Consider the following 8,157-nt stretch of genomic DNA (forward strand, 5'->3'; position numbering starts at 1 on the left):
AGGCTCTTTTTATATTTCAAAAGTTTTAGTTTTCGAGGGTAATAGCTACGTATGTTAAAAAAATGAAGATATTAGACTATTTTATGATTGCAAATGGTAAAGAATGTGATTAAAGGCTCTTTTCCTATTTCAAAAGTTTTAGTTTTCGAGGGTAATAGCTACGTATGTTGAAAAAATGAAGATATTAGACTATTTTATGATTGCACATGGTAAAGAATGTGATTAAAGGCTCTTTTCCTATGTCAAAAGTTTTAGTTTTCGAGGGTAATAGCTACGTATGTTGAAAAAATGAAGATATTAGACTATTTTATGATTGCAAATGGTAAAGAATGTGATTAAAGGCTCTTTTACTATGTCAAAAGTTTTAGTTTTCGAGGGTAATAGCTCCGTATGTTGAAAAAATGAAGATATTAGACTATTTTATGATTGCAAATGGTAAAGAATGTGATTAAAGGCTCTTTTCCTATTTCAAAAGTTTTAGTTTTCGAGGGTAATAGCTACGTATGTTGAAAAAATGAAGATATTAGACTATTTTATGATTGCACATGGTAAAGATTGTGATTAAAGGCTCTTTTCTTATTTCAAAAGTTTTAGTTTTCGAGGCTAATAGCTACGTATGTTGAAAAAAATGAAGATATTAGACTATTTTATGATTGCACATGGTAAAGAATGTGATTAAAGGCTCTTTTCCTATTTCAAAAGTTTTAGTTTTCGGGGGTAATAGCTACGTATGTTGAAAAAATGAAGCTATTAGACTGTTTTAAGATTGCAAATGGTAAAGAATGTGATTAAAGGCTCTTTTCCTATGTCAAAAGTTTTAGTTTTCGAGGGTAATAGCTACGTATGTTGAAAAAATGAAGATATTAGACTATTTTATGATTGCAAATGGTAAAGAATGTGATTAAAGGCTCTTTTCCTATTTCAAAAGTTTTAGTTTTCGGGGGTAATAGCTACGTATGTTGAAAAAATGAAGATATTAGACTATTTTATGATTGCACATGGTAAAGAATGTGATTAAAGGCTCTTTTCCTATTTCAAAAGTTTTAGTTTTCGAGGGTAATAGCTAAGTATGTTGAAAAAATGAAGATATTAGACAATTTTATGATTGGAAATGGTAAAGAATGTGATTAAAGGCTCTTTTCCTATGTCAAAAGTTTTAGTTTTCGAGGGTAATAGCTACGTATGTTGAAAAAATGAAAATATTAGACTATTTTATGATTGCAAATGGTAAAGAATGTGATTAAAGGCTCTTTTCCTATTTCAAAAGTTTTAGTTTTCGGGGGTAATAGCTACGTATGTTGAAAAAATGAAGATATTAGACTATTTTATGATTGCACATGGTAAAGAATGTGATTAAAGGCTCTTTTCCTATTTCAAAAGTTTTAGTTTTCGAGGGTAATATCTAAGTATGTTGAAAAAATGAAGATATTAGACAATTTTATGATTGGAAATGGTAAAGAATGTGATTAAAGGCTCTTTTCCTATGTCAAAAGTTTTAGTTTTCGAGGGTAATAGCTACGTATGTTGAAAAAATGAAGATATTAGACTATTTTATGATTGCAAATGGTAAAGAATGTGATTAAAGGCTCTATTCCTATTTCAAAAGTTTTAGTTTTCGGGGGTAATAGCTACGTATGTTCAAAATCTGAAGATATTAGACTATTTTATGATTGCAAATGGTAAAGAATGTGATTAAAGGCTCTTTTCCTATTTCAAAAGTTTTAGTTTTCGAGGGTAATAGCTACATATGTTGAAAAAATGAAGATATTAGACTATTTTATGATTGCACATGGTAAAGATTGTGATTAAAGGCTCTTTTCTTATTTCAAAAGTTTTAGTTTTCGAGGCTAATAGCTACGTATGTTGAAAAAAATGAAGATATTAGACTATTTTATGATTGCACATGGTAAAGAATGTGCTTAAAGGCTCTTTTCCTATGTCAAAAGTTTTAGTTTTCGAGGGTAAGAGCTTTGTCTGTGGAAAAAATGAAGATATTAGACAATTTTATGATTGCACATGGTAAATAATGTGATTAAAGGCTCTTTTCCTATTTCAAAAGTTTTAGTTTTCGAGGGTAATAGCTACGTATGTTGAAAAAATTAAGATATTAGACTATTTTATGATTGCAAATGGTAAAGAATGTGATTAAAGGCTCTTTTCCTATTTCATAAGTTTTAGTTTTCGAGGGTAATAACTACGTATGTTGAAAAATGAAGATATTAGACTATTTTATGATTGCAAATGGTAAAGAATGTGATTAAAGGCTCTTTTTATATTTCAAAAGTTTTAGTTTTCGAGGGTAATAGCTACGTATGTTAAAAAAATGAAGATATTAGACTATTTTATGATTGCAAATGGTAAAGAATGTGATTAAAGGCTCTTTTCCTATTACAAAAGTTTTAGTTTTCGAGGGTAATAGCTACGTATGTTGAAAAAATGAAGATATTAGATTATTTTATGATTGCAAATGGTAAAGAATGTGATTAAAGGCTCTTTTCCTATTTCAAAAGTTTTAGTTTTCGAGGGTAATAGCTTTGTTTGTGGAAAAATTGAAGATATTAGACAATTTTATGATTGCACATGATAAAGTATGTGATTAAAGGCTCTTTTCCTATTTCAAAAGTTTTAGTTTTCGAGGGTAATAGCTACGTATGTTGAAAAAATGAAGATATTAGACTATTTTATGATTGCAAATGGTAAAGAATGTGATTAAAGGCTCTTTTCCTATGTCAAAAGTTTTAGTTTTCGAGGGTAATAGCTACGTATGTTGAAAAAAATGAAGATATTAGACTATTTTATGATTGCAAATGGAAAAGAATGTGATTAAAGGGTCTTTTCTTATTTCAAAAGTTTTAGTTTTCGAGGATAATAGCTACGTATGTTGAAAAAATGAAGATATTAGACTATTTTATGATTGCAAATGGTAATGAATGTGATTAAAGGCTCTTTTCCTATTTAAAAAGTTTTAGTTTTCGAGGGTAATAGCTTTGTCTGTGGAAAAAATGAAGATATTTGACTATTTTATGATTGCAAATGGTAAAGAATGTGATTAAAGGCTCTTTTCCTATGTCAAAAGTTTTAGTTTTCGAGGGTAATAGCTACGGATGTTGAAAAAATGAAGATATTAGACTATTTTATGATTGCACATGGTAAAGAATGTGATTAAAGGCTCTTTTCCTATGTCAAAAGTTTTAGTTTTTGAGGGTAATAGCTACGTATGTTGAAAAAATGAAGATATTAGACTATTTTATGATTGCAAATGGTAAAGAATGTGATTAAAGGCTCTTTTCCTATTTCAAAAGTTTTAGTTTTCGAGGGTAATAGCTACGTATGTTGAAAAAATGAATATATTAGACTATTTTATGATTGCAAATGGTAAAGAATGTGATTAAAGGCTCTTTTCCTATTTGAAAAGTTTTAGTTTTCGAGGGTAATAGCTAAGTATGTTGAAAAATGAAGATATTAGACTATTTTATGATTGCAAATGGTAAAGAATTTGATTAAAGGCTCTTTTCCTATGTCAAAAGTTTTAGTTTTCGAGGGTAATAGCTACGTATGTTGAAAAAATGAAGATATTAGACTATTTATTGATTGCAAATGGTAAAGAATGTGATTAAAGGCTCTTTTCCTATTTCAAAAGTTTTAGTTTTCGAGGTAATAGCTAAGTATGTTGAAAAAATGAAGATATTAGACTATGTTATGATTGCAAATGGTAAAGAATGTGATTAAAGGCTCTTTTCCTATTTCAAAAGTTTCATTTTTCGAGGGTAATAGCTACGTATGTTGAAAAAATGAAGATATTAGACTATTTTATGATTGCAAATGGTAAAGAATGTTATTAAAGGCTCTTTTCCTATTTCAAAAGTTTTAGTTTTTGAGGGTAATAGCTACGTATGTTGAAAAAATGAAGATATTAGACTATTTTATGATTGCAAATGGTAAAGAATGTGATTAAAGGCTCTTTTCCTATTTCAAAAGTTTTAGTTTTCGAGGGTAATAGCTACGTATGTTGAAAAAATGAAGATATTAGACTATTTTATGATTGCACATGGTAAAGATTGTGATTAAAGGCTCTTTTCTTGTTTCAGAAGTTTTAGTTTTCAAGGCTAATAGCTACGTATGTTGAAAAAAATGAAGATATTAGACTATTTTATGATTGCACATGGTAAAGAATGTGATTAAAGGCTCTTTTCCTATTTCAAAAGTTTTAGTTTTCGGGGGTAATAGCTACGTATGTTGAAAAAATGAAGGTATTAGACTGTTTTAAGATTGCAAATGGTAAAGAATGTGATTAAAGGCTCTTTTCCTATGTCAAAAGTTTTAGTTTTCGAGGGTAATAGCTACGTATGTTGAAAAAATGAAGATATTAGACTATTTTATGATTGCAAATGGTAAAGAATGTGATTAAAGGCTCTTTTCCTGTTTCAAAAGTTTTAGTTTTCGAGGGTAATAGCTACGTATGTTGAAAAAATGAAGATATTAGACTATTTTATGATTGCCCATGGTGAAGAATGTGATTAAAGGCTCTTTTCCTATTTCAAAAGTTTTAGTTTTCGAGGGTAATAGCTAAGTATGTTGAAAAAATGAAGATATTAGACAATTTTATGATTGGAAATGGTAAAGAATGTGATTAAAGGCTCTTTTCCTATGTCAAAAGTTTTAGTTTTCGAGGGTAATAGCTACGTATGTTGAAAAAATGAAGATATTAGACTATTTTATGATTGCAAATGGTAAAGAATGTGATTAAAGGCTCTTTTCCTATTTCAAAAGTTTTAGTTTTCGGGGGTCATAGCTACGTATGTTCAAAATCTGAAGATATTAGACTATTTTATGATTGCACATGGTAAAGAATGTGATTAAAGGCTCTTTTCCTATTTCAAAAGTTTTAGTTTTCGAGGGTAATAGCTACATATGTTGAAAAAATGAAGATATTAGACTATTTTATGATTGCACATGGTAAAGATTGTGATTAAAGGCTCTTTTCTTATTTCAAAAGTTTTAGTTTTCGAGGCTAATAGCTACGTATGTTGAAAAAATGAAGATATTAGACTATTTTATGATTGCACATGGTAAAGAATGTGCTTAAAGGCTCTTTTCCTATGTCAAAAGTTTTAGTTTTCGAGGGTAAGAGCTACGTATGTTGAAAAAATGAAGATATTAGACAATTTTATGATTGCACATGGTAAATAATGTGATTAAAGGCTCTTTTCCTATTTCAAAAGTTTTAGTTTTCGAGGGTAATAGCTACGTATGTTGAAAAAATGAAGATATTAGACTATTTTATGATTGCAAATGGTAAAGAATGTGATTAAAGGCTCTTTTTATATTTCAAAAGTTTTAGTTTTCAAGGGTAATAGCTACGTATGTTAAAAAAATGAAGATATTAGACTATTTTATGATTGCAAATGGTAAAGAATGTGATTAAAGGCTCTTTTCCTATTTCAAAAGTTTTAGTTTTCGAGGGTAATAGCTACGTATGTTGAAAAAATGAAGATATTAGATTATTTTATGATTGCAAATGGTAAAGAATGTGATTAAAGGCTCTTTTCCTATTTCAAAAGTTTTAGTTTTCGAGGGTAATAGCTTTGTTTGTGGAAAAATTGAAGATATTAGACAATTTTATGATTGCACATGATAAAGAATGTGACTAAAGGCTCTTTTCCTATTTCAAAAGTTTTAGTTTTCGAGCGTAATAGCTACATATGTTGAAAAAATGAAGATATTAGACTATTTTATGATTGCAAATGGTAAAGAATGTGATTAAAGGCTCTTTTCCTATGTCAAAAGTTTTAGTTTTCGAGGCTAATAGCTACGTATGTTGAAAAAAATGAAGATATTAGACTATTTTATGATTGCAAATGGAAAAGAATGTGATTAAAGGGTCTTTTCTTATTACAAAGTTTTAGTTTTCGAGGATAATAGCTACGTATGTTGAAAAAATGAAGATATTAGACTATTTTATGATTGCAAATGGTAATGAATGTGATTAAAGGCTCTTTTCCTATTTAAAAAGTTTTAGTTTTCGAGGGTAATAGCTTTGTCTGTGGAAAAAATGAAGATATTAGACTATTTTATGATTGCAAATGGTAAAGAATGTGATTAAAGGCTCTTTTCCTATGTCAAAAGTTTTAGTTTTCGAGGGTAATAGCTACGTATGTTGAAAAAATGAAGATATTAGACTATTTTATGATTGCACATGGTAAAGAATGTGATAAAAGGCTCTTTTCCTATGTCAAAAGTTTTAGTTTTCGAGGGTAATAGCTACGTATGTTGAAAAAATGAAGATATTAGACTATTTTATGATTGCAAATGGTAAACAATGTGATTAAAGGCTCTTTTCCTATTTCAAAAGTTTTAGTTTTCGAGGGTAATAGCTACGTATGTTGAAAAAATGAATATATTAGACTATTTTATGATTGAAAATGGTAAAGAATGTGATTAAAGGCTCTTTTCCTATTTGAAAAGTTTTAGTTTTCGAGGGTAATAGCTACGTATGTTGAAAAATGAAGATATTAGACTATTTTATGATTGCAAATGGTAAAGAATGTGATTAAAGGCTCTTTTCCTATGTCAAAAGTTTTAGTTTTTGAGGGTAATAGCTACGTATGTTGAAAAAATGAAGATATTAGACTATTTATTGATTGCAAATGGTAAAGAATGTGATTAAAGGCTCTTTTCCTATTTCAAAAGTTTTAGTTTTTGAGGGTAATAGCTACGTATGTTGAAAAAATGAAGATATTAGACTATTTTAGGATTGCAAATGGTAAAGAATGTGATTAAAGGCTCTTTTCCTATTTCAAAAGTTTTAGTTTTTGAGGGTAATAGCTACGTATGTTGAAAAAATGAAGATATTAGACTATTTTATGACTACAAATGGTAAAGAATGTGATTAAAGGCTCTTTTCCTATGTCAAAAGTTTTAGTTTTCGAGGGTAATAGCTAAGTATGTTGAAAAAAATGAAGATATTAGACTATTTTATGATTGCAAATGGTAAAGAATGTGATTAAAGGCTCTTTTCCGATTTCAAAAGTTTTAGTTTTCGAGGGTAATAGCTACGTATGTTGAAAAAATGAAGATATTAGACTATTTGATGATTGCAAATGGTAAAGAATGTGATTAAAGGCTCTTTTCCTATGTCAAAAGTTTTAGTTTTCGAGGCTAATAGCTACGTATGTTGGAAAAATGCAGATATTAGACTATTTTATGATTGCAAATGGTAAAGAATGCGATTAAAGGCTCTTTTCCTATTTCAAAAGCTCTAGTTTTCGAGGGTAATAGCTACGTATGTTGGAAAAATGAAGATATTAGACTATTTTATGATTGCAAATGGTAAAGATTGTGATTAAAGGCTCTTTTCCTATTTCAAAAGTTTTAGTTTTCGAGGGTAATAGCTAAGTATGTTGAAAAAATGAAGATATTAGACAATTTTATGATTGCAAATGGTAAAGAATGTGATTAAAGGCTCTTTTCCTATTTCAAAAGTTTTAGTTTTCGAGGGTAATAGCTACGTATGTTGAAAAAATGAAGATATTATTTCAAAAGTTTTAGTTTTCGAGGGTAATAGCTACGTATGTTGAAAAAATGAAGACATTAGACTATTTTATGATTGCAAATGGTAAAGAATGTGATTAAAGGCTCTTTTACTATGTCAAAAGTTTTAGTTTTCGAGGGTAATAGCTCCGTATGTTGAAAAAATGAAGATATTAGACTATTTAATGATTGCAAATGGTAAAGAATGTGATTAAAGGCTCTTTTCCTATTTCAAAAGTTTTAGTTTTCGAGGGTAATAGCTACGTATGTTGAAAAAATGAAGATATTAGACTATTTTATGATTGCACATGGTAAAGATTGTGATTAAAGGCTCTTTTCTTATTTCAAAAGTTTTAGTTTTCGAGGCTAATAGCTACGTATGTTGAAAAAATGAAGATATTAGACTATTTTATGATTGCACATGGTAAAGAATGTGATTAAAGGCTCTTTTCCTATTTCAAAAGTTTTAGTTTTCGAGGGTAATAGCTACGTATGTTGAAAAAATGAAGATATTAGACTATTTTATGATTGCACATGGTAAAGATTGTGATTAAAGGCTCTTTTCTTATTTCAAAAGTTTTAGTTTTCGAGGGTAATAGCTACGTATGATTGCAAATGGTAAAGAAT

This window comes from Artemia franciscana, unplaced genomic scaffold, assembly GCF_032884065.1.
Source record: "Artemia franciscana unplaced genomic scaffold, ASM3288406v1 Scaffold_2307, whole genome shotgun sequence".
Classification (NCBI taxonomy): domain Eukaryota; kingdom Metazoa; phylum Arthropoda; class Branchiopoda; order Anostraca; family Artemiidae; genus Artemia; species Artemia franciscana.